Below are 21,636 nucleotides of genomic sequence, written 5' to 3' on the forward strand. Positions count from 1 at the left end.
TAGCCTCAATGGCTGGAGCTGCGCCGATCCGAAGCCAGGAGTCAGGAGCTTCTTTTGGGTCTCCCACGTGGGTACAGGGGCACAAGCACTTAGGCCATCTTCTATCGCTTTCCCAGGCTATAGCAGAGCTGGATTGGAAGTGGAGACGCCAGGACTTGAACTGGTGCCCATTATAGGATGCTAGCACTGCAGGCAGTGGCTTTACCAGCTATGCCACAGCGCCGGCCCCAACTATGCAAAGATTTAAAATGGATTGACTTGATTTTGACATAAAATAAGTGAAATTTCTTGGGAATGTCCAAATATGCTGAATAATTCTATTTGATATTTCACATTAAGATGGATATAGTTGGTTTATCATTAATATATATATATATATAAACACATTTATTCTATAAATGCATACAATACACTATGGCACATACTATTTTCACTTCTCATAGTGGAGTATCTCATAAGGAAGAGGAACAAGCAATAGCTTACATGCAGATATTACATGAAAATCTCCCAAATATAATTTATCATAATAAAAATCAGGAATAATTCTACAAAGCATATTTTCTTGATTTGACTTTCCTCTCTAGAGACCTAGACAATTTAATGATATGAAACCTGTAAGGAAGTGAAGAAAACAGGATAAGGGAAGAAGGTTGGAATAATTTTTGATTCAGCCAAAGTTCATATGTAGAAATAAAAATACCACCAAAAAGGTGTTGCATCTCAAGAGAAGGTGCCAGTCGTTTGCAATTCTAACTCAATCAGCCATTGGCTGTTATGACCCCTTATGAAATAATATTCTAGGCATTTCCTGTTGAAGAAGATCCCTAGGTCCTCAGCTATTTGCAGAAGAGGAAAATTGTGAGCCTTTAGCAGTGAACTCACGGGAGATGAGGGTTAACTGCACTGTCCAGTAGATATGAATCTACGCAGAATACCAGCAATGTCTTATCAATCACTCATTCACATGGTTTAGTATGTATGTTTGGGCAGCTGCTCTTGGCAAGAGAAATGCGAATGTTAACTGGAAAGATGTCATCCTATTAAAAACTATACTCATTTAAGTTTTGTCCTATTTAAAATTACCTGGAAAGTCACACTAACTAGGAAGCTGGACATAAAATACACTGATTTAATACCTGATTATGTAACTTAAGGTAATTTGCTCAGGTGCTATATAAATAAAATTGTCCTGGGCTCCTTGGGGTTCCCAGCACAATCATATAGTGTCAGTTCAAAGCCTTGATCTTCAGTTGGAGATCTAAAGTCCTAAAGCTGCAACAGATCTTTCAGGGACAAGACTTACAGACATTCTATGGAATATGACTTACACATGAGACGTAATTCCCACATTCTCCCTTATCTTCTTTTGAAACTTGGAATGAAACTGCATTAAACTCATTTAAGAAGGAGTACAGCATTCAATTTAGTGTAACTTTATGGAATCAAAACTTTAACCTAGGTAATATGTTCAGGTTTGAAATTGAAGACCATAGATCTATGTACCATAAAATGCCTTCTTGTTTTATTATTCCTTTATTTTTTCCTAAAGTCCTTGAAATAAAATGATTTCAATTTGTTGTCTGCAACTGTCTTGTGATTTTCAATTATAAATTAATTTTTGACTGGAGTATTTTCTATGACAATACTTTGAAACATTTATTAAAATGTGCTTTGTTCCAGAGAATGTTAGTGTTTACTTCTCTTAGGTACTCAGTGGCAATTTTCAATCAGATTTTGATCATGGGAACACAATTCTGCATGAGTACCCCTTGTAGTCAAAATTTCCTCGTTAAACTTTTTTTCTCCCTCTTCTCACAATATCAAAATGTACAATTTTCCATGCTGCCTTGTTACGTGAATTGTTTTTTTCTCCCTGGTTAATGCCAGATGAAATTAGCGTATTAACTTTGTGTTGGATACCCTATGAGGATGGCCCCTGATTTTGTATGTTCTGATAAAATTTGCAAGACCAAGAAAATAGAAGCTAAACACCACGGAATTAAAGATACTCTCAATCAAAAAAAATATAATAAATTCCACCTCCTTGAATTCTTGTTTCCACCTAATTTTATCCTCTGATTATTTCCCATATTTGTGAAGAATATAATAATGGTAAATAAATTAATATTGATTTCCATCTATTTTCATAATACATATTTTATTCATAATTTTAGATGTACATAAAATAATTGGTCAGTTGATTATGAGGAATTATGTGCACTTTTATAGTACCTTGACTATAAGATGCACTCAATTTTTATTGCATGCTAACATTGTTAGCAGCATATCTATTGGTAATAATATATAAATTATTTGAACCTCATCTATAATAGTTCACAATTTCTTCTTAACATTTTATCATTGTTCGTGAGTTGGACATTTTGGTATCTTCCCAAACAACTGCATTCATAATTTTTCTTCGCTGATATTTACATATGATGCTGTTGTATTCTAAATGTTTATTATAATAACTGAAAGGAAAATTGAGGTTTTCTGATTTTGTTGTTTTTTTGATATTAGTCAATAGACTATTCTCCTTGGGTAGTAGACAGAAATATTAAATCCATCTGTTACCCTGTTTGTATTCACTTGATCGAGGGCAATGGATAATTAACGGTGCATGTGAAATTGTGAAGGAGACTAAGGTTTTCAACTCACTAATTATTTTATTGTTTCTTGGATTGGTTTATGTTTATTATTAATTCAGTATTCCAGATGCTGATTATCAACTGAAACTGAACCACTCAATTTGACTTCTATCATAGTTTCATCTTTATTTTCTTCCTTTCAATTCTTAGAAGTCCTAAACTGTCTATTTTAATACTGTTTCACCCACTTTCTGGTATCAAAATTATTTTAAAATTATAATTAAGTTTCAAACATAAAAATCTATTTAGACACTAAATAGTCATGGATGTCTAAAAATGCATTTAATAAAATACAATAAATGTAGGTTTAAGCACTTTTGAATATATTTCATTAGTCTTCAAGTCACTGATCATCCAATACTTGTATGCTTTAATTATTATCAATTGTTTTGTTTTGTTTTGTCTTAAATTGTAGGCCTATTTGTGAAAATAAATTTTATTCATTGGTTTTGTAAAAGTATAATTTAAAGTAATACATTGTTCATAGTTCATAGTTACTGTTCCTAAGAACTTTTCTTTAAAGATTTTTTAAATTTTATTTGAAAGGTAGAGTTACAGAGAGGCAGAGAGAGAGAGGGGTCTTCGATTCGCTGGTTCACTCCCCATATGGCCACAATGACCAGAGCTGCGCCAATCCAAAGCCAGGAGCCAAAAGCTTCTTCTGGGTCTCAAGAGGCAGGGGCCCAAGAATTTGGGCCATCTTCTACTGCTTTCCCAGGCCTTAGCAGAGAGCTGGATGGGAAATGGAGCAGCTGAGACTCGAATGGGGGCACATATAGGATAAGGACACTGCAGGAAGTGGCTTTACCCATTATGCCACATCACTGGCCCCAAGAAACTTAAAACATTTATTTAGGGGACTACAACTGTGGCATAATAGGCTAAGCCTCCACTTGCAGCGCCAGAATCCCATATGAGCAACAGTTCATGTCTTGGCTGCTCCTCTTCTGATTCAGCTCTCTTATGGCCTGAGAAGGCAGTGGACAATAGCCCAAGGGGCTGGGTCCCTGCACCTATGTGAAAGTACCAGTGGAGACTCCTGGCTTCTGATTGGCTCGGCCACAGCCATTGCAGTCATTTGCAAATTGAACAATGGGTGGAAGACCTCTGTCTCTCTCTGTCTCTCTGTCTGTCTGCAACTCTGCCTCCCAAATCTTTATTTTTATTTATTTAGTTGAGAGGCAGAACTACAGAGAGAAAGGAAGAGAGAAAGAGATCAGTCCAAATTCATTCCCCAAATGGGTCACAATGGCCAGGCTGGGTCAGGAGAAAGCCAGGAGCCAAAAGATTCCTCTGGGACTCTCAAATGGGTGAAGGTGCCCAAGAACTTGGACCACTTTTCACTGCTTTTCTAAGTGCATTAGCAGGGAGCTGGATGAGAAGTGGAGCAGTGGCTTAACTCGCTGTGCTGTGACACTGGCTCTCTCCTTAGGACTTTTTAAAAAGCACCTCCTCCTATTATGTTTTCTAGCTATAGTTTTGAAAACTTTACTGTCAAAATAACTTAAGTGGTAATTTAGCTATAATTTTTATGTTTCTTAAGGTTTTTTCTTTTCCTTCGCTTCTCACTTTTATTCAGTATGATTCTATATGTGTCCATATAATTTTTAGGGACTAAATTATGAATTCTTTGAGCTTTCTATTGGTCTTTCAAAATGTCTTAAAGCATTTTTCATTGCCTTTTGAACTTCTATTAAATTTTTATTTCCAAAATAGTACTTGTAGTCATATATGCATATTTTATATACTATAGTTGCTAATTTCATATTTGAACTTGTTGGAATTTAATTCTACCATCGCTTTCTTGGCTAGATTGTCACAGTTTGGGGCTTTCTGCATCAGCTGCTTACTTTCTGTGCCTACATGAGTTTAATCTTAAAGTATGGGCATTCTGAGGGGTCTCACATAAAACTAATTTATTACAGAAAAGTTTAGGATTTGTCTCTGTACTTTTAGCCAAAAATGATTTTAGATTGATTTTTTACATAGTGGTTTCAATAAAAACACAGATTATATACAATTTAAAGCTTGAACTCATATAAAAGGTGTTTTAAGAATACATATGTTCAGATAATTTTATTTTTGTTGGGTTGGAAAGTGGGGAAGAACTTCTATTAATCAGAGATGAGACCAGAACCAATAGTATTTTGTTAGAATAAAGGATTTTGAATGTTATCACCACAAGGCAATGCTAAATGTCCAAGAACATAAATGTTATTACACAACATAATATAAATAGGGAACTAAATGTCACAGGAACCACATGGATACTTGAATGTATAATTTTTGAGTCAACATTAAAAATAAAGTTTTAAAAACTATCAATGAAAATTTAAAATAAAAAATCAAAGAAAGATTTTGTAATTTACCATTGCTAGAATGTATGTTAGGTTTGTTTTATCTAAACCAATTTTGAGAAATATTGGTAAAATCTTTCAAAAGTGTTAGCTAAAATAGTTATAATGGCAAGTATACACCAATCAAAAAAGAATTAAAAAGCATTTTTACCAGTTTTCTATGGCTGCTCTAACAAACACAATATCTTAATACAACAGAAAAAGATAATTTTCCTGTTGCGGAGTTTATATATCAGAAATGAATCTCACTGGGCTCAAGTCAAGGTGTTGGCACAAGGACACTTATCTATGTAGACTGGGGTATTTTACCCATTTCCCGGCCTCCACTGGCATTCCACATAACTTACCTCATGGTCCACGTTCATCTTCAAAGCCTAGAATGGCAGTTTGATTTATCAGATGGAATTACTTTAATCTTGTGTCCATCATTACACACTCTCTGATGCTGGCTCACTTGCCTCCCACTTAAAAGAGCCCTTATGGCTATGTTAGGGACATCTAGATAAGTCAAAATACTATCATGTCTCATGTTCAGCTGATTTTTTTAAGGTACGTTTAATTCCATCTGCAAACTTAATTCCCCTTTACTGTGTGACCTAACGTATTCACAGGTTCAAGGATTAGGACATGAACATCTTTAGGGGGTCATTATTCTGCCTACCCTAGTATTTATAATGAGAACAGCTAAAATCAATTTCCGTGTAAAATTGTATGTGACGAACTTGTAATTATTCCGTCCAAAGAATTAATGCTTTTGTGAAGTGATAAAATGCTAGTCATAATTTTCATCTGCTAGAACCTAGTGACTTTCTTTTCATTACAGTGTGTCATAGTATATAAATGAATAAATAGATAATATGACCTCAAATAAATTAGTTTTTTCTAGTTTTGATCGCTTTGATATCCAACTATGCCAGTGGACTGGAGGGATAATGTACATACAGACAAATCATTAAACATTTTTGCAAAATTGTACAAGGTATACAGTGAAACATTCCTACTAACAGAAAACCAGAATTAAATGCTAATAATAAATCATATGCTAATAGGCAATTTACTCTACACTATTATGCAACTATATCACCTTTCATCAGAAAAATCAGTAGGAATTAACTATAAGTGATGAGTAATCATAAATTTCTCTCCAGTCTTTGTCCTGAATATGAGCTTTGGTTTTTGTCTTCAAAATTTCAAAGTAAAAGCTGGTATTTAGTATGTTAGATTCAGTGTCTAGATTTGGTTCCTGGCTCCGGGTCTTTATTCCAGGTTTCTGTCAATTTAGACCCTAGTAGGTGGCAGTAATGGCTGAAATGATTGGGTTCCTGCCACCCACCTGGGATATCTAAATTGTTGATGCAGTCATTAAGGAGGGCCACAGGTGGATAGCAGCTGGTTTTTAAGTGTCCATAAAAATGTCACAAACTTGGGTTGGCTTTGTAACTCAGCAGGATAAGCTAACGTTTGCAACACTGGCATCCTTTACTGGAGAGCTTGTTTGAGTCCCTTTCACTGTGCTTCCAGTCAGCATTCTATTAATGTACCTTGAAAGACAGCAGAATATGGACCAACGTATTGAGCTCCTGCCATCCATGTGGGAGACCAGGATCAAGTTCTTGGCTTCTGGCTTCAGATTGGCTCAGACTTACTTGATGTGACCATTTGAAGAGTGAACTAGTAAATAAAAGACTTTGTGTGTGTGTGCACATTTCTCTGTCATTCTGTCTTTCAAATAAATAAACACATAAATACTTTTAAGTGATAAACCATTTGGTGTAGCCATTAAGATGGAAAATGGGATGCCCACATTCATATCATAAAGCCTGGGTTTGACCCCAAACTCCACTGCCAATTCTAGCTCCTTCCTAGGGTACAACTTTGTGAAACAATTGATTATGGCTCAAATGGTTGGGTCTCTGCCACTCACATGGGAGAAATGAATATAGTTCTCAGCTCCCAGCGTCAACATGGCCCAGTCCTTGTTTCTGCAGGCACTGGGGGATTGTATCAGAGGATGGGAGGCCTTTCTCTCTGTCTTTCCCTATCTCTGTCTCTTCCGTGCCTCTCAAAAAATCATATTCCCATCATTACTACATTTCAAGTCTTCCAATGATCCCTATTTCAGGAAAAGTTGAGTCAATGTGTTTATGACAGGATGCTTTACAGGTCTCCCACCTTTCTCTGGCCTTTTAACTTGCTAGTCTTCATTTTTTAAGATTTATTTTATTGGGGCTGACACTGTGGCATTGTAGGCTAAGCCTCTGCCTGTGACAGTGGCATCCTGTGTGGGCACCAGTTCGTGTTCCAGCTGATCTCTTTCAATCCAGCTCTCCTTTGACATGTAAAGCAGCAGAAGATGACCCAGTGCTTAGGACCCTGTACCTACATGGGAGACTTGGAAGAAGCTTCTGGTTCCTGGCTTCAGATCAGCTCAGCTCCAGCTCTTGTGGCCGCCTGGAAAGTGAACCAGCAAATGGAAGATCTTTCTGTCTATCTCTCCGTCTCTCTGTCTGTAACTCTACCTGTCAAATAAACAAATTAAATCTTCTTTTAAAAAGACTTTATTTATTTATTTGAAAGGCATGGTGACAGTGAGATGGGGAGACAGAGAGAAAGGGATAGTCCATCCACTGATTCACTCCCCAAATGGCCACAAGAGCTGGGGCTGAGTCAGGAGCCAGGAATTCCAGTTGGTTCTCCCACGTGGGTGGCCAAGGCCCAGTCAATGTGCACATCTTCCACTGCTTTCCCAGATGCTTTGGCAGAGCTACCAGCACTAGAATCAGTGCAATGATATGGGATACTGGTGTCATAGGTGGTGGTAGCTTAACTTGTTGGGCCACAATGCTGGCCCTCTTATTATTCTTTTGTCATTTGATATGTTTTATAAACATTTGCTTGACTGATATTCCTAAAACATTGTAGCTAGACTGTTATGGAAGGTCAAATATAGTGAATAAAAGGGAGTCAGGAATTAAAACTGACATGTTCCATGATAAAATGCATGTTAAATTGATTTATTCTTATATTGATTGTCCTGCCCTCTTTCCGCAACTGGTGAAGTACTGATTCTGGATCCCATGCTTGCACTCTTCTCACCCCTTGTGTTTGTGACCATTTGATACCTATTTAGGACCAATCTGACCAATAGTAGAAAGACTGAAAAAGCATTGGGCTACCTCTCTGCATATTCATACTCATCTCTTTCTTGAGTTTTTGCTCTAAGCTTGTGCCCTAGCCCTAACTGCCTTAATACCAAAGATCACCTATACTCCGATTTTCCATGCTGGATTCTAATTGTGTTACCCTATGCTGGATAATGAGCAGTAGCCTCTTTGTTGTTTATTGACACTGAGGGACTTCAGTTCTGCTTCAGAGCTGAGGTCACCAAGATGGAACCAGAATTTCTGCTGTTGGTGTTTCTAGATGCTTGCCTCTTGGTACACTTACTCTTCAGACATCCGTTCACTCTAAGCGATCTGCCTTCCATGTTTCTGCACTTTTAGATACTATCTTTGCAAAACTGCCCATGGCTCCTATAAGACTTTTAGACTATTGACATGTACTAATAGTGACAGTCAATTTCACTTGCTCCCTCATCTACTTCATCTTATTGTAATTAAAAGGGGAAATTCCTGTTGTTTTCTTTCAATAAGTGTAACAAAGCAGGGAATGTTTCATTTATTTTTTTTTCAGGTTTTGAAACATGCTGGTTGATTATTTCTTTTTGCTTCTTTCTCTGCCATTTTTTCCATTTTCAAAATATATTGCTAGCTAGGACATAATACAAATAATACATTTTCATAAATTGTGGTAAAACATAGAACTTGTGTTGGAATATATGTAGAATGCATAGGTTATAGATGTTTTTAGACTATTTTCCTTATTCTGTGATATTTTCTTAAAAGACTAGCAATTGGCCACCAACTCTTGTGCAATTAAAATATACTAAATTATGAAATAGAAATAATAAGACCAAGGACTCAAGTCCTAAGGCAGTACATATGTGTGGATGATGTGCCCATGTATTAATAAGACTATATTTGGCCAACACTTCATAAGTATCAGAACAATTGTTTAAGTTTCATTAGATATTGTTAATAAATCAAAATGGAGTTTAGATAGTACATAAGAACCATTTTACATAAGGAATAATTATAAATATAATTATAAATATGGTCCTCTGTTACTGACAGCTGTACCATAATAAACTATATATAATAAATATATATATTTATATAAACTATATATAATAAATGATATATCATGAATATGATATATTAAGAGAAATGATTTTATATCTTTATAGAAAGAAAATGCTCATGTCTTTGTTCCAGCTGTTGTAGGGAACAGTATTAATCATCCAGCTGAAGCCAAGTGCCAACTCCTGGGCTAACACATGAAATAAAGTATGTCAACTTTTCCTGGTAGTTGTGTGAATGGTGTGGGAGGAGAGAGGGCCTACAGCATGGAGGTACCATGTGTTCAATATGAAGAATGTCTACTACTACAAAGAATATGTGAGATAATATATGAATAGAGATAAATTTTAATATTTTATTCATCAGTGTGAAATATTATGAGGAAAACACTAATTTAACAATATGTTAAAAGCAAAATGAAATCAATTGAACTTCTTTACATATTTTCCAGAAGCACTACTGAAGAAATACAAGAATTTCATTCTAAGGTAAATCCAAGGCTGTGTGTGATTCCTTGTAATTAACATACCATTGTCCATGGTGTATTATAAAGACAAGTGAAGAAAAACATCTTCAAGCATTAGCAATGATCATATTCCATTATTTATCACATTCAAATTAAAGGGAAATCACAAAATAAGATAATACTTATAGATAAATTTATTTATGCTCAGGCAAAATATTTTAATATAAATTTGTTTAAAGGAATATACATAAGAAATCAACACTGATTCGTGTTTGTTCTTACTCTCTAATACATGTTTTTTATCCTCAAGGGAATAATTGATCAAGTATTTATAAAATACTTTTTGTTATATCCTAATAAACAATTTTATTGTCTTCCATTCTGTTATTATTTGCTTTTATAATAAATTAATCACACCCATTCTATTTTACCATAAAAAAAAAATTCCTACATTCCCCCTTGTGGTTACCTAAATCTTCTTTATAAGTGATGAAGCAGAAATTGACCTTCAGCAAATATTATTGCCAGATTATGGAAAGTACTGTACCTGGTACTTCTACAAGTTATGCTTCAAAGAATAGAGTCTGGCTAAAAGGATATGAAGAGGCATTGCATTGTTTCAGACAACTTTCACAAAGAAATAAAGCATTGTGTCAGGACTTCCAGAACTCATTTTATATTAGACACAGATAAACTTGATGAAAGCAAATTGTTGGTCTATGATCCAGAGAAACAAAATCATTTATTCAGGACTGAATAAACTGGTGAAAGGGATTTTACTGTGATTATTATTTTGAAATTGTTGATATATTTAATGTTTCCTTTCCAAGTTGCATAATAGTAATCATTTCTGTTTTCTTTTAGCTTATCTCTAATCTTTCATTTAGTAAATAATAATTTTACAAAATAAGGTTGAGTGTTTTTCATGAAATCCAAACAAAACAAATATTTTAATTAGGTAAATATATGTTCAAAATAATCCAATTATTTGCATATGTTTAATCAGAATAGTGATTTTTCTAGACAAATTGATCATGAGACCAACGTCAAACTTACTGTGTCATAGTTGAGAAAAAAAATTTTCATTTAGTTGGGTATTACCAGTCATCATTAAAAACAAAGTTTACTTCATTTATTGAGACATTGTCTACAATCCACCAGTTTGTGTGCCTGAACACTGGCTAACCTTGAGTTGCAAAGAAAATTGTTCTTAGGACAGATGTTTTGGTGCCATAGATTAAGCAAGTGCTTGGAACATTTTATCCCATGTCTAAGTGGCAGTTCAAGTGCCAGCAACTCTGCTTCTGATCCAGCTTCCTGCTAATGCATCCTGTGAGGGGCAGATGATGGCTCAAGTTCTTGGGTCTCTGCCACTCTAATGGCAAACCTAGACGGAGTTCTGGCACCTGGATTTGTCCTGATACAGCCCTGGCTGGCTCTTGTGGACACTGGGAAGTGATCCAGTGTTTGGAAGATTTCTGATCCTCTCTCTCCTTCTAACTGCCTTTTGAGTGGACCAAAACAAATAGATAAATAAACATTTCAAAAAAAGAGATTTGCTAGCCTGAGTGGCTAACTAGAGGACCATGTGACATACAGCGGGGATGAAGTGACCAGTTGGGTAATGAGAGTCTAGAGTGATTTATTGGATGACTCTTACCATTTTACCAATGCAACACTGTTTTGAGGTGTGGTTCCATATGGCTCTTCTGAAGATGACAAAAGTTCAAACATTTGCTATATTGTTACAAAGTTATAGCCATCTCAGTAATGAAATAAGAAAAAATAAAACTACTTCTGTTTATTACTAATGAATATATATAATATATATTTTAAAATATTAAAAAAGCATAGCAAGTCAACATTAATGTTTAAATTCAAGGAATGAAAGAGGGTCTAAATTCTGAAGTGGAGAAGAGACTTCATATGTACCTGCAATTTTCTCTTCCTTCTTAAAGTATAATTTACACATGTCATTAGTGGTGAATGATGAAATACCTTTCCGATTTAATCAAGAATTCTGAAGGAGCCAGTACTGTGGCACAGTGGGCTAAGCTGCTGCCTGTAGCATCCCATATGGGCACCAATTCAAGTCACTGCTGCTCCACTCTCGATCCTGCTAATTTTCCTGGGAAGGTAGCAGAGAATGGGCCTGGTGCTTGAGCCTGTGCACCAATGTGAGAGACCTGGATGAAGTTGCAGGCTCATGGCAGCAGCCCTACCTTTTCCTTTCCTCTCTGTAACTCTGCCTTTCAAATAAATGGATGGATCGTTTATTTATTTTTTAAAGATTTATTTATTTGTTTGTTTTTAAAGAAGTATTTTATTTATTTGAAAGACAGAGTTACAGAGCCAGAGCCAGAGAGAGCCAGAGAGAAAGAGAGAGAGAGAGAGAGAGAGAGAGAGAGAGAGAGAGATTCCATTCTACTGGTTCACTCCCCAAATGACTACAATGGCCAGAGCTGAGGTGATCTGAAGCCAGGAGCCAGGGTCTCTCACGTGGATACAGAGACCCAAGGAGTTGGCCAACTCTGCTTTCCCAGGCCATAGTAGAGAGCTAGATTGAAAGTGTAGTAGCCAGGATTCAAACTGGTGTCTATATGGGATGCCAGTGCTGCAGGCTTGGGCTTTAACCCACTACACCACATAGCACAGGTCCCAAAGATTTATTTATTTATTTGAAAGTCAGAATTATATATAGAGAGAAACATTGGGGGAGGGAGAGAGAGAGAGGCAGAGAGAGAGAGAGAGAGAGAGAGAGAGAGAGAATCTCCCAACTTCTGGCTCATTGCCCAAATGGTTGCAACAGCCAGGGCTGGACCAGCTTGAAGTTAGGAGGCAAAAGCTCCATCTGGGTCTCTCATGTGAGTGCAGGGGCCCAAGCACTTTGGCCTTCCCCTTCTGCTTTCCCGGGCATTAGCAAGGAGTTGGATCAGAAGTTGAGCAGCCAGGACATCAACTAGTGCCCATATAGGATGCCAGCACAGCCAACAGCAGCTTAACCCACTATGCCACAATGCTGAACCTTGGGAGTATCTTCTCAACTCAGTCAAAATAATTCCTTAGAAATCTCATTATCTATGAACTTCCTCATAGACATCCCTTGTTACCCAACATCATCCTTAGTTTTCCCCAAAGTCTTCTGGGTATAAAAATTACCCATAATACTTCTGAAGCAAATTCCCAAGCTTCATGTAAGGTCCACAAAATAAAATTTCTAGATCATGTGATAGGTCTATGGAAGATGCCTACTTACAAGACTTCTGAGCATCCTTTTTACATTTGCAAGTCTGAGGAGGCAGTGCTTTCATATGCTGTTTCCTTTCCATTTCTTTTGTACTCATTCTCTTTTCCATTATTGTGATAGCTAATGAAATCTGCTAATTTTCATTCTATCTGATAGATCATACATGAAATAATTTTCTTTCCATAATTGCAGTTGATGAATAACTTTAACATATCAGAAGTCTTTTTTTTTGCTTTTCAGTTATCAAGATAGTGAAAGGAAAACATATCTCATGCAACAAAAAGCAACATCTAAAATTTGCTCCCGAGTTGCCTTCTAGAGCTTCTTTTTATGCCAAGTTCCAATGAACAATGCAATTCTATTACTCTAGATCATAATGCCATTTCCAGAATATGTCCCCTACCACCACACATAAACAGCATTATATTTTTGTCACTATAATTTTGTCTCTAATTAGATTTTCATTCTTTTCCCCACAAATCTTCCCTAAATGCACGTCCTCAAAAATGCCCCCTCCGTTAATCTTCAAATTCTTCCTCAGTCAATGCAAATTATAACTTTTAGCCTATCCTGGATGGATGGATGGATGGATGGATGGATGGATGGATAGGTAGGTAGGTAGGTAGACAGTTAGATAGATAGATAAGCAGATGTTAGATATATGGAGAGGAATAGATTTAGAGCCTGTCTCTTCCACAAGGTTATGGGAGATGGGAGGGAAGATCATTTTCTTTTGTCATGTTTTGTCCCCAGCACGCAGCATAACATCTGTACATGTCAAGTGAGATGTGAACGTTTCTTGAAGTCAGAACTGAATGGATAGTTGAAGGTGAGTATTTCAGAAATAACTTTTTTGTCTTTATAAGTTCAGCCTATCAGAAGCACTTCCTGTAATAACATTTCATTCTCTTCCTACTGTCCTTCCTCCAACCTTACTCTTACTCTCTTCACCTCCTACAATCTTCTAATTTTTCTTCAGTCTTTGCTGGTAATTGTTAATATTTTGATATTGACTTACCAAATCATTAAATTAGAAACTTTTTCGAAATTCTCAATATAGCTTGTTTAAGATGACTTGCTGTTTCTGTGATGTTACAATGCATGTTGGCTTATAGAAAATGGATCTGATAACTTTGGAGACTTGTTCACTTAGAAAATGCTTTCAGTCAACAATGGCCCAACCCTCAAGAATGCATTGCATCTAGATTCCCTGCATACCCAGCTATCTCTTTCTCTCAGTGCTCTGAAAATTCTCAGGCACCTCTCAGGTTACTTGTAATAGAATAATTTATATTTTTGCAGTGAATAACTCTACACAAGTTCTTTTATTTTTTTTTAACTTTATTTAAGGCATACAACTTTCATACACTTCATATATACAGATTTTAAAAACTCAGTTGACTTGACAATGGCCATATTCTTTGAAGGAGCAAGTTGATTTTGCTGAGTGCTTTTGAGATTTTTAAGTGGTCAAGGATCATGGAATAAAGTCAAGACACAACTTGAAAAGCACTGAAACTTTAAAAATAATCTGCTTCCCCAAAAGTGTTGTCACTACTATAAAAAACACAAAGTACTTTTTAAAAAGTGGGGCTTTCTTGTCTAATGCCATATCAGGGAAAGAAATGAACATGGAATTATTGCCTCCCTGAAGAGTTGCATGAGGAAAAAATGATTACTCTTTTTAAAAAGTGTAATAGTTCATGAGTTCCTAGGCAAAGAGCGATGTACTATTAACATCTTTGCTTGGCACAGCCGTTGGCCAGTTGGGATTCCTAATTCTTACTCCCCTTCAGTGAAGGGCTTTAAAGCAGGAGAGGGAATGCCACGATACCTCAAAAACCCATTTCAGAATCTATTTAAGGATCTAACTGTAGACCACCCATCAAGATTCTTCTAATGCTTAGATTGAATCCTGCATATACGTTCTGTTAAATGGATAGTTAGGAAAGGAAAAAAAATTAAAGATTGTGCTGGGGATTTTTTAATGCCTTGGAAGGAATTAACAAAAATAAAGCAAGTGCATTAGAGTCTGAGAAATGTTTTGGCATCTGTAAGACAGAATCAACTAGATGTATTTAAAAAAGGAGTTGATATAATTAAAGGTGTTGGATCTGATATGGGATAGAGCAGGTAGCTAGATTAAGGCCAAAAACTGGAAGCTACACCTCCCCTGCCCTATGTAATCCTATTTGCCTAAATATCAGTCAAATAACCCCTTTCATAGGATGTATCTCCCTTCACCTGGGGACTGGAGGATGTACCACAAAACCACTCCCCTTCCAACCTCATCAAATAGGCTGGCAACTGGGAGGAGCCTCTCTCTCTGTCTCTGCAGAGAAGACAGGGTGCTGATGCACTGTCTTTCTACTTACCTCTCCCATCCTGTTTCCTTCTTGGCCCACTCTATTCCTGAACTATGCTCATGTGTGTGTGTGTGTGTGTTTGTGCATATGTATGTGTGTGTGTGTGTGTGTGTGTGTGTTTCTTAAACTTAATCACCTTATGCGTGATATATGTGCTTGTATTTAGAATGTTTCTCTAGGTTGAAGGCAAGAACCTGGAATGGAAACTTAGACTTTGCCTCTCCTACAAAAGATCTATCTATTTATCTATCTATCTACCTATCTATCTATCTCTATCCAAGAGAGAGAGAGAGAGAGAAAGAGAGAGAGAGAGAGACTACCTGTCTGCTTTCAAAGGTCATGTCTGGCAGGGCTGAAACTGGAAAGTCAATCCAGGTATTCAAATGGTAGCAGGGACCCAATTACTTGAGCCACTGTTTGCTGCCTCCTATCGTCTTCATTTGTATCAGTTTAGAATCAGAAGCTGAAACTGGAAATCAAAACTACACATTCTAGTATAGGACACAGGCATCTTAACCAGAGTCAACCATTAGACCAAAGCCACTTCTGGTTCTATTTACTGAATGCAAACGTGGGCTAAATCAGACTATGTGAAATCCAGTGCAGATAGACATAGTTGAACAATTATGCTGGGTAAAGAATTTTCACTTCCCCTGTACAGCCTGGCAGATTAACCAGAGTTTGCTTAAGTATTTTTATGTCTCAGATATTTTCTGCATATTTAGTTACTTCAAAAAGTGTATAAAAACTAGAATTAAAATATAAGTTCAGTTTTCTGCCAAAAATTAAAATCCATGTATAGTTTTTTTTATATAATATGGATATTCCATGAAAATTTTTTTTGTTTTATCTTTTTGTGATTCTATGGTAGGTCCAAGTGATATATACCAAATATTCCTCTTTAGTAAATAATAACTTAATCTACTAGCCTCTGACTGGAGAAAACCCCTAATTTTCTTTTACTATACACCAAGAGGCAATTGTGTAATTCTTAGAGATACTGGAGAAGCAGGGTATATGAATATGTTCCTTTAATTAAATGAATGCTTTTCATGGATGTGCACCAAACATTATCAGAGGGCTCTGAAGCTAAAGGCAGGGAAAGGAAATGGATCTATTCATGGTTGCCCTTTAGAACTTAATGAAGTTTTGCCATTTTCCTTACAGCTTGAGAGAAGTAGAGTAGTGATGAGAATGTCTGTGGTCCCTCTTTTTAGCCTTTTGGCTACATAAAGCAAGTGAAGTAGAAAAATGATATTGATAAAAATAGCCTGTGTTTTATAATGTACCTCATGAACTGGAAACTGTTCAGTGTTTGTATTTAATATGATCTGACCTCAATCATCTTTTCTTGGTTTACAAATACTAAATGGGTGCTTGTTGTTTAGCCTTAAGATGCTTAAAAATAATCTTACTCTAAGTTCCCCATAATATCTCAAAACTGTACAAAAGCAGGACCAGCAATATACATTTTATTTCTCTTAGGAGATAAAAGCATTATATGGATTTTCAAGATTGAAAACTTGGAAAGTCTTAGAAATAACTGTCCTATGAAATAGCTTTATTATTTCAAATGTTTTGACTTTCATTTATTTAGATACTACAATATATTACAACACATTCTTGCAAAATTATATACATCGGTGCATTAAAATGAAAAGTTGTTTACCACTCTACAGTGATGTTCATTTGAGTGGAAGTTTTATAATACATAATTGATCTATTTTGCTTTCTACCATATCTACAAGATCTGAAATTGTCTATGACACATGGTAGATACTCACAAATATCCAAATAGACTTCAAAAATATAAGATAATTTACTACACTGCCCCATTGTTAATTTTTACCGCCATCTGTTCACTCTTCTATGAGTATGTTTAATTTCACTTCAAGTATTATTTTAAATCCCTGTGTATATCACAAACCACAGAAGTGTCTTTGACTCACATTCTCCAAATCATGGGAGAGGGAACCAATATATGGTAAATTATTTTCCAGAGGACTTCAACATACTTGCCCTTAACTTTCAATGGGGATTTATTGAACAACTCACAAAAAGGCTGGGGAGTTGTCTTATAACTGAGCCAGAGAATTACAAGGCTATATCAGTAAAACCTTGGCATTTCTGTCCAGTGATATGCCAGATAGGCTTCCAAAAAAACCTGTTGTGTAAAGTTAACAAAGTATTTCTATCAAAAATATTGTATAGAAATCTGTGAAAAATTACAAAATCTGTCCAGAGAATTGCACTAAATACCTAACTAGAGCATTATTTCAAGGAAAAACAAAAGCAAAATTTAAAAATAAGAAAATTGCAGAGATGAGAGCCACAGCAATGCATTTTTCTTATATTTTAACTAAAGTTTTTAAAGCTTCCTTACAGTGCTGACTGTTAACAATGAATCAAATTTTTATTCCTGGGTATTTTAATAGGGAGAGACAAAAATATTTTGTTAAAAATAATAGGTATGAACATCTGAAGGTATAAATTAACAGTCAATTTCATAGGGAACTTTCTACTTCTCTTCCTTTGGATAAAGATCAAACTACATTTAAAAATTTATTTATAAAAAGGGATCTAAATTCATGTATATCAAATATACAGGTTTAAGAGCATGAAACTTCAACTCATGCACCCCCTCCTTCCCTCATCCCCAACCCCCACCTTTTCTTATTTTTCTTTTAATTTTATAATATCATCATAATTATAGAGTTATATCTTTAAATTTGATTTCAAGAAGTTAAAAAATTTAGAGCCAGTGCTGTGGTGTAGTAGGTTAAGCATCTCCTACAGTGCCAGCATGCCATATGGACACTGGTTTGAATCCTGCCTGCTCCACTTCTGGTCCAGCTCTCTGCTCATGCCCTGGGAAAGCAGTAGAAAATGGCTCAAGTGCTTAGGCCCCTGCACCCACGTAGTAGACCCTGAGAAAGCCCTGGTTAATTTCTTTTTAAAGATTTATTTATTTACTTGGGGGACTTAGGTACAGACAGAAACAGGGGTCTTTCATCTACTGCTTCACTCTCCAAATGGCCACCATGGCTAGAGCTGAACTGAAATTATGGAAGAAATTTTTTCAAGTCACTATCCCTCAAATATCATTTTTCTTTTTTTAATATTTATTCATGTATTTGAAAGTCAGAGTCACACAGAGAGAGTAGGAGAGGCAGAGAGAGAGAGAGGTCTTCTATCCTCTGGTTCACTAACCAAATGGCTGCAACAGCTAGAGCTGCGCCAATCCAAAGCCAGGAGCCAGGAGTTTCTTCTGGGTCATTCACATGGGTGCAGGGGCCCAGGGACTTGGGCCATCTTCTACTGCTTTCCCAGACTATAGCAGAGAGCTGGATTGGAAGTGGAGCAGCCGCGTCTTAAATTGGAGCCCATATGAAGACGGGGGCTTTACCCACTATACCACAGCACCAGCCTCTCATTTTTCTTTATTGTAAATGATATCTAAAAAAATCTCAAGAGTTATATAAATTGAAATTGTAATGGTTTATCATTAATAAATAATCAGAATATTTATTTTTTATTTCTCAGTAAATGATAATTATTAGCTATGCAGAGTTTAATAAAAGCCTGTTTGGGGAAATCCAAAGGAGATAGTAGCAAGATCTTTAGAGCTGAGGAAGGAATGGAATGTTGTAAAGTATAGAGGAATAAGGATGTATGTCAATTATAATGAAGAATGTCTTTAAGAATTACTAGAAATGCAGGGGCTGGATTAAAATAATGAGCACTAATAAAATGTGCTTATTTTTCCTATTTTAAGCAATTTTTAAAAACTTGACTTATGTAATTTAAAGAAACTTTAATAAGTAGTCTAGATGAAAGTGGGGCAGGGACTTCATAAAATAAAAATTGAAAACCTACCTACTAGTAGATTTAAAAGATAAATGAATGACTACAGACACACAAACAATACAAATATATTTATAGTAATATTGCTTGTTTCCTAAAAATGTGTTCTGCTTACTTAAAATATTGTGTGTGTTTTTTGAAATAGCTTAATTTTTGAGTATCATGATCAATTGAAAAAAAAAATTTTTTAAACAAGAGTAATTTTGTCTTCTCCCTCTCTTCCACCCAACATGGACATACACAGTTGGTCAATTTTACAAATAAGTCACTCATGTAATCTATGTCCTTCCTTTTTTTGTTTGCTGAAAGATGGATTAAAATTTCCCACTATTTTATCCATTGCATTATCTCCTGGTTTTGTATGCATATTTTGATGTTATTTTAATTATTTGGTATTTCTGATGTTTTATCCTCTTTATATCTTATAATTCTCCAATAAGTAGTATAAAAAGTAGTACATGAAAGTGACAGTTTCAGGGCCAGCACTGTGGCATAACAGGTAAAGCTGCCCCCTGCAGTGCCAGCATCCCATATAAGTGCCAGTTTGAGTCTCGGCTGCTCTGCTTCTTATCCAACTCTCTGCTATGGCCTGGGAAAGCAGTAGAAGATGGACCAAGTGTCTGGGCCCCTGCACCTGCATAGGAAACCTGGAAGAAGCTCCTGGCTTTGGATTGGCGCAGCTCCAGTCAGTTACGATCATCTGGGGAGTGAACCAGCGAATGGAAGACCTCTCTCTGTGTCTCTCTGCCTCTCTCTTCTCTTTCTGTGTAACTCTGACTTTCAAATAAATAAGCAAATCTTAAAAAAAAAAAAAGGAAGAAAAAAGAAAGTGCCAGTTTCTTCACATCCTCACCAACACTTGTAATGGTCACTTTTTTTTTTTTTTTAATTTTAGCCACTCTAATAAGTAGTGTTCTGTTGTGTGTTTTAACATATATTTACCTGGTAAATCAGGATTCTGAATATATTTTATGTACTTATTTCATAAATATGTATTCTTGGGTGTTCAACCCTTCTGCCCAGTTTTAAATAAATCATTTTCTTCTCTCATTTGTGTTGTCAGACCTATTTATAAATTCTCAACCATGTTTTATTTTTGCTTTTACAAAACATTGCTCCTGTGTCTTCTGGTCTCTGTAGTTTTATGGAAGAAATCCATTGGCATTCAAATTTAGGTAACCAATATGATACATTTTGTTGGGTTTCTGTTAACAGCTCTTTATTTTAAATTATTTTAGTATGATGTGGTGAGACCTTGTTATATTTAAGCTTACCTTATTTAGAGTTCTTTTGGTTCTTGAAAATGTACATTTACATATTTCACTGATTTGAGATACTTGCAGCCATTTGTTTTCCCAATAGTTTTCCTTTTTGCACTACTGCTGTTTTCCTTTCTTTATGAAATATAACGAGCCATGTCAGGATTTTTATATTGTTCCACTGGTTCTCAAGACTCTTTTCAGTTTGTGAACTTCTGCATTTCCTTCCAAATGCATAATTTCTATTGATCTATATTTAAATAAATTAGCTCTCTTGCCATTTCTATTTTGTTACTAAGCCAGTGAATGGATTGTGAATGATATATATTTCAGATAATGTAGCATTTAATTCCATTTTTGCCCATTTTATGCTTTCTGTTTTTCTACTCTGGTTAATGTCTTTTCATTTATTATCAGTATATTTCTTTATTACAATGAGAAGTACTCTAAAAGCTGCTACATAGTCACTGTTTGACAGTCTTGCATCTAGCCATTATAGGTTATCAGGTGTTAAGTTTCTTTTCAGAAGGGGTCATATTTCCTTTGCTCTTGTTAAGCTTAGTAATTTTAATTCTAACATTAATATTGAATAAACTTGTGATTCAGTTATATACTCCTGACATGCGTTGGTGTTTTATCTTTAGTAGTTAATTAATTTTACTAGAGTCAAGCCACTGCCGTTAGAGAGTAGGTGTGGGTGGTGTCTCATTTCAGTCCTTTACATCATTGTGGTGAATGGCGTTCAGTTGAGCTTGTGTTGGCACCGCCCAGGGATTAGCCTACACAGTCTACTCAATTAGTTTTTCTGTTCTATGACTTTTTTTCTGTTGCTCCCAACTTATCTTTTAGCCACTCTGATTAGCCTACAACTTCTAACTCTGATTCAAGATAGATAGCACAGTTTACTATTGGAGATTTACATACTCTAATCTACCCCCACTGAAACTTGTAGGCTTCACAGGTAAGATTCAAATAATTTAGAAACTGTTGGAACAGATAACTTGAAATAAATTCTGATTTCCTTCCCCAACTGCTGCTTTTGAGATTACTGTTTGTTAATTTTTATGAATTGTATTTGTTTGATATTTTTATTTTTGCCCAGAGTTTATGACTTTCATTAGAATAAACTGATTCCCTAATCCTTATTGCTTGCTTTGCCTGTGTACTTTTCTTCTTTTATTCATCATTGCATTTTCAATTTAATGAATCTCCACATTGTGGAGGCATATT

The 21,636-nt window shown here is 35.7% G+C and overlaps 1 long non-coding RNA gene across 1 annotated transcript in view; it reads left to right on the forward strand.

Moving 5' to 3' along the window:
• The window catches only part of LOC103346236 (uncharacterized), a 179,395-nt gene that overhangs the window by 143,412 nt on the left and 14,347 nt on the right, over positions 1-21,636 (forward strand). Inside the window, exons 7-9 of the long non-coding RNA XR_011385242.1 lie at positions 9,312-9,411; positions 9,656-9,692; positions 13,671-13,746. This is a non-coding gene — a long non-coding RNA (uncharacterized lncRNA). The remainder of the gene's footprint in view (positions 1-9,311; positions 9,412-9,655; positions 9,693-13,670; positions 13,747-21,636) is intronic.

This window comes from Oryctolagus cuniculus, chromosome 1, assembly GCF_964237555.1.
Source record: "Oryctolagus cuniculus chromosome 1, mOryCun1.1, whole genome shotgun sequence".
NCBI classification, from domain to species: Eukaryota; Metazoa; Chordata; class Mammalia; order Lagomorpha; family Leporidae; genus Oryctolagus; species Oryctolagus cuniculus.